This window comes from Cyclopterus lumpus, chromosome 3 (assembly GCF_009769545.1).
Source record: "Cyclopterus lumpus isolate fCycLum1 chromosome 3, fCycLum1.pri, whole genome shotgun sequence".
In the NCBI taxonomy this organism is placed as follows: domain Eukaryota; kingdom Metazoa; phylum Chordata; class Actinopteri; order Perciformes; family Cyclopteridae; genus Cyclopterus; species Cyclopterus lumpus.
Window position 1 is genome coordinate 375,421 of NC_046968.1, and position 5,627 is coordinate 381,047.

Below are 5,627 nucleotides of genomic sequence, written 5' to 3' on the forward strand. Positions count from 1 at the left end.
CCTTACGTTTAATTTGTTTTTTATTTGTGTACTTATTTGAGTTCAAAATCTGGATTTTATACAATCAGCCTCCCATTATAACCAGTCCACTCAGCCTCTCTCTCCCAGTATTTTTCAATTCAATTCAGTTTATTTTGTATAGCCCAATATCACAAATTACAAATTTGCTTCAGAGGGCTTTACAATCTGTACACATACGACATCCCTGACCTTTGACCTCACATCGGATCAGGAAAAACTCCCCAAAAATAACCTTTGACAGGGAAAAAAGGGAAGAAACCTTCAGGAGAGCAACAGAGGAGGATCCCTCTCCCTGGATGGACAGAAGAATAGATGTCATGTGTACAGAATGAACAGCATTACAAAGTTACATAAACACATTACATGAATATGACAATGTATGGATGGAACTCCAATCAATGAAACAGAAGGAGGTAGAGAGGAGGGGGGGGGGGGGGGGCGGGGCGACTCACAACGACTCCGGGAAGGAAGCAGAGTTAATAAGGTGCAATGGAGAGATGTAAATTCATCCATAAGGAGAGAGAGAAGAGGAGATAGGTGCTCAGTGTATCCTAAAACATCCCCCAGCAGCCTATAAGCCTATAGCAGCATATCAAGGGGCTGGACCAGGACAAACCTGATTCAGCCCTAACTATAAGCACTATTAAAGAGGAAAGTCTTAAGTCTATTCTTGAATGAGGTGACTGTGTCTGCCTCCCGGACTGAAAGTGGAAGCTGGTTCCATAAAAGAGGAGCTTGATAACTGAAGGCTATTGCTCCCATCCTACTTTTTAGGACTCTAGGAACCACAAGTAGCCCCGCATTTAGTGAGCGCAGCTCTCTAGTGGGGCAATATGGTACTACAAGCTCCTTAAGATATGATGGTGCATCACCAATCAAGGCTTTGTAGGTGAGGAGAAGAATTTTAAATGTGATTCTTGATTTTACAGGGAGCCAGTGCAGAGCAGCTAATACAGGAGTCATGTGATCTCTTTTCTTAGTTTTTGTGAGTACACGAGCTGCAGCATTCTGGATCAACTGGAGGGATTTAAGAGACTTATTAGAGCAGCCTGATAATAAGGAGTTGCAGTAATCTAGTCTGGAAGTAACAAACGCGTGAACCAGCTTTTCTGCATCTTTTTGAGACAAGATGTGCCTGATTTTTGAAATGTTACGTAGATGAAAAAATGCAGTTCTTGAGATTTGCTTAACGTGGGAGTTAAAGGACAAGTCCTGATCAAAGATAACTAGAGATTCTTTACAGTGGTGTTGGATGCCAGGGCAATGCCATCTACAGAAACCACATCACCAGATAATTGATCTCTGAGGTGTTCAGGGCCCAGTAAAATAACTTCAGTTTTGTCTGAGTTCATAAAATTGGTCCAAGCACAGAACCTTGTGGAACTCCGTGATTAACGTTGGTGGTCATTGAGGCTTCATCGTTTACAAATACAAATTGAGATCGATCTGATAAATATGATTTGAACCAACTTAGTGCGGTAACTGAAATGCCAATCGACTGATCCAGTCTCTGTAATAGGATGTCATGATCAATGGTGTCGAACGCAGCACTAAGGTCTAATAATACCAGTACAGAGATGAGTCCTTTATCAGCACTAAGGTCTAACAAGACCAGTACAGAGATGAATCCTTTATCAGCACTAAGGTCTAATAAGACCAGTACAGAGATGAGTCCTTTATCAGCACTAAGGTCTAATAATACCAGTACGGAGATGAGTCCTTTATCAGCACTAAGGTCTACCAAGACCAGTACAGAGATGAGTCCTTTATCAGCACTAAGGTCTAACAAGACCAGTACAGAGATGAGTCCTTTATCAGCACTAAGGTCTAACAAGACCAGTACAGAGATGAGTCCTTTATCAGCACTAAGGTCTAACAAGACCAGTACAGAGATGAGTCCTTTATCTGATGCAATTAGGAGGTCATTTGTAATTTTCACCAGTGTTGTCTCTGTGGTGTTTTCTAAATCCTGACTGAAACTCCTCAAATAAACTATTCTGATGTAGAAAGTCACACAACTGATTTGCGACTACTTTCTCAAGGATCTTAGAGAGGAAGGGAAGGTTAGAGATCGGTCTGTAGTTAGCCAACACCTCTGGATTAAGAGTGGGCTTCTTCAGGAGAGGTTTAATTACAGCTACTTTGAAGGAATGTGGTCCATGGCCTGTTAGCAAAGACACATTAACAATATCCAACAGAGAGGTTCCAAGTAAAGGCAACACGTCTTTAAGCAGCCTCGTTGGGATGGGGTCTAAGAGACAGGTAGACGGTTTAGAAGTAGAAACCGTTGAAGACAATTGGTCTAGGTTAATGGGAGAAAAGCTATCCAAATATACACCAGGGCATACAGCCGTTTCCAAGGCCACTCCTCTTGATGACAGATCGGCAGTAGTTGAGGGCAAGAGATCATCAATCTTGCCTCTAATAGTTAAAATCTTTTCATTGAAGAAGTTCATGAAGTCATTACTACTGAGGTCTATAGGAATACACGGCTCCACAGAGCTGTGACTCTCTGTCAGCCTGGCTACAGTGCTAAAGAGAACCCTGGGGTTGTTCTTATTTTTCTCTATTACTGATGAGTAATAGGCTGCTCTGGCATTACGGAGAGCCTTTTTATATGTTTTAAGACTATCTCTCCAAACTAAGTGTGATTCTTCCAGATTGGTGGAACGCCATATGCTTTCATGCTTTCGTGAAGTTTGCTTTAGGTCGCGGGTCTGAGGGTTCTACCAGGGAGCAAACCTCCTTTGCCTCACTGTCTTCTTCTTCAGTGGGGCTATCAAGTCTAGTGTCATTCTCAGTGAGCCTGTAGCACTATCGACAAGATGATCAATCTGGGACGGACTAAAGTTAGCACAGGAGTCCTCCGTCACATTGAGACGTGGTATTGAATCAAATGCAGAAGGAATCTCTTCTTTAAATTTAGCTACAGCACTGTCAGTTAGACATCTGGTGTAGAAACTTTTGACTAACGGTGTATACTCCGGGAGTATAAACTCAAAAGTTATGAGGTAATTGTCTGACAGAAGAGGGTTCTGTGGGAAGACCTCCAAATGCTCAATGTCAATGCCATATGTAAGAACAAGGTGGAGGGTGTGGCCAAAGCAGTGAGTGGGTTTCTGTACTCTCTGACAGAAGCCAATCGAGTCCAACAATGAGATAAATGCAGTACTAAGGCAATCATTATCAATATCCACATGAATATTAAAATCTCCTACAATAATAACCTTATCAGTTTTAAGGACTAAACTTGATAAACACTCTGAAAATTCAGATATAAATTCTGAATATGGACCTGGTGGCCGGTACAGTATAACAAATAGAATTGGCTGTAATGTTTTCCAGGTTGGATGTGAAAGACTAAGAACAAGGCTTTCAAATGAGTTGTAGTTTAGTTTAGGTTTAGGATTCATTAATAGGCTTGAGTCAAAGATGGCTGCTACTCCACCTCCTCGGCCGGTGCCTCGAGGAATGTGAGTATTGATATGACTTGGAGGAGTTGATTCATTTAGGTTGACATATTCTTCATGCCTCAGCCAGGTTTCCGTAAGACACAATAAATCAATGTGATTGTCTGATATTAAATCATTTACTAATACAGCTTTAGATGACAGAGATCTAATATTTAGGAGTCCACATTTAATTCTCCTGTTTTGTTGCACTGTTGCAGTAGTGATGTTAACCTGTATGAGGTTATTTTGTATGACTCCTCTTCTGGTTACTTTTGATTTAATTAATTTAAGTGGCCGTGGGACAGACACAGTCTCTATAGAGTTAAGGTTAAGGGTGGGTAACTGCTCGGATGGAAGTGCAGAGAAGGGTGGAAGACTACAACTCTGCTTCTGCTTCTGTTTAGACTTAAAACCCTTTCGAACAGTCACCCAGCCATCCGGCTGCTCGGGGGCTGCCGGGGGACAGCTAACAGAGGCTAATGCTAAAGGCTCCGCACCGGCTATGGGGGGAGGCGGGCTAACTATCGTAACTGTCTGAGCTTCGATGGTGCGGAGCCGTGCATCTAACCCACTTAGAACTGCCTCCAACCAGCAAATTAACTACACTTGTTGCATGTACCGTTATCATTAAGGGAGGCAGAGGAATAGCTAAACATGAGACACTCTGAGCAAGAGGGAGCGGGAGGAGGAGAGTAAGACATCGCGAGCTGCTAAGCTGGCAACCGGAAGTGATGCAATACGCTTACCAGAAGAGAGAGAGCGATGCGTTCAGTATAACCAGTCCACTCGGCCTCTCTCTCCCAGTATAACCAGTCCACCCAGCTTCTCTCTCCCAGTATATCCAGTCCACTCGGCCTCTCAGCCTAACATATATGATGATAGAGTATTTTCTGCTTCATTGCTCTGGCCTGGAGGTTTAAAAGGTTCATGACTGTCCAGCAGGGGGGGCTGCAGCGTTAGAGCTTCAGTCTTTAAAGGTACCACTGCTATGACAACTGTACTAAAAGGGATGTATCTTCCTCAATGTAAGAGGTTAATGACTTTACTTTGTAAATACCTAACACAGAGCTGTTGCTTCTTTGTTGTTGTTTTATTAAGTGTCAGATGTCAGCTCTTAAAATCACAACTCCTAGTATAACACGATCAGTTATATTCCCAAGCAGAGCCGTGGTACTGTAAACTATCACCAAGCTTCTTCAATTTGCTTGATGTTCTCTTTAATATCAAAATTCTCCAACACATGCAGTCCCAGCTGACAAGTAACAATGATATAAACACACGATATAAAGGGACAAAGGCTAACCCGTTAGCACACAGCTATTAACGGCCTTTGAACATGCCTAACACCCTATCTGGTGTACACGGGACTAAAAGATTATTTCTCTTTTTGGGTATCAATTGGTTATCATCAGCTATATGAAAATAGATGGATGGACCTAATTGATCCCAAACTGGGAAATGGTTGTTTATATAGCAGCATGTTATCCATGGCAACATTTAATATACATATCAACACAATACACAGTACATATACATATAATTACTATAGTTAGTACATTTACATATCAACACAAGAGATGTATATCTACAGAATATCCAATATAGAGAATATATTACAATACACTATAGATACAACTAAAATAGAATAAACATAGGATAACATACTATTTATATGAGCAACGTGTGCAAATTTGTTGTTATTCTTTTTTTTAATAAAATAAAATAATGTAGAGGTGTAGTGTAACAAAGTGCAAATTCACCATGTGCAGGTGGAGCAAAACAAAGTAGAGTATGATGGTGTTGACAGAAACGATGACATGGAGAGTGTTCAGTTTAACGGAGGTGAGGTGTGTCGAAGGTCATTGAGTTGGGCAGGAACGATTTCTTGTATCGGTCCTTTTGAATCAGTCCGTCAGTCAGTTAAAGGTTTTTTTGGGGAGTTGTTCCTGATCCGATGTGAGGTCCCAGGACAGAGGATGTTGTATGTGTACAGATTGTTAAGCCCTCAGAGGATAATTTGTGATTTTGGGCTATACAAAATAAATTGAATTGAAATGAATTGTCCAGTAGGAAAAGTGGCATTCTTCCAGTTTTATTACATATTTATTGGACCAACAAATCAAATATGTTCATATTTTGGGACTATTTATATGT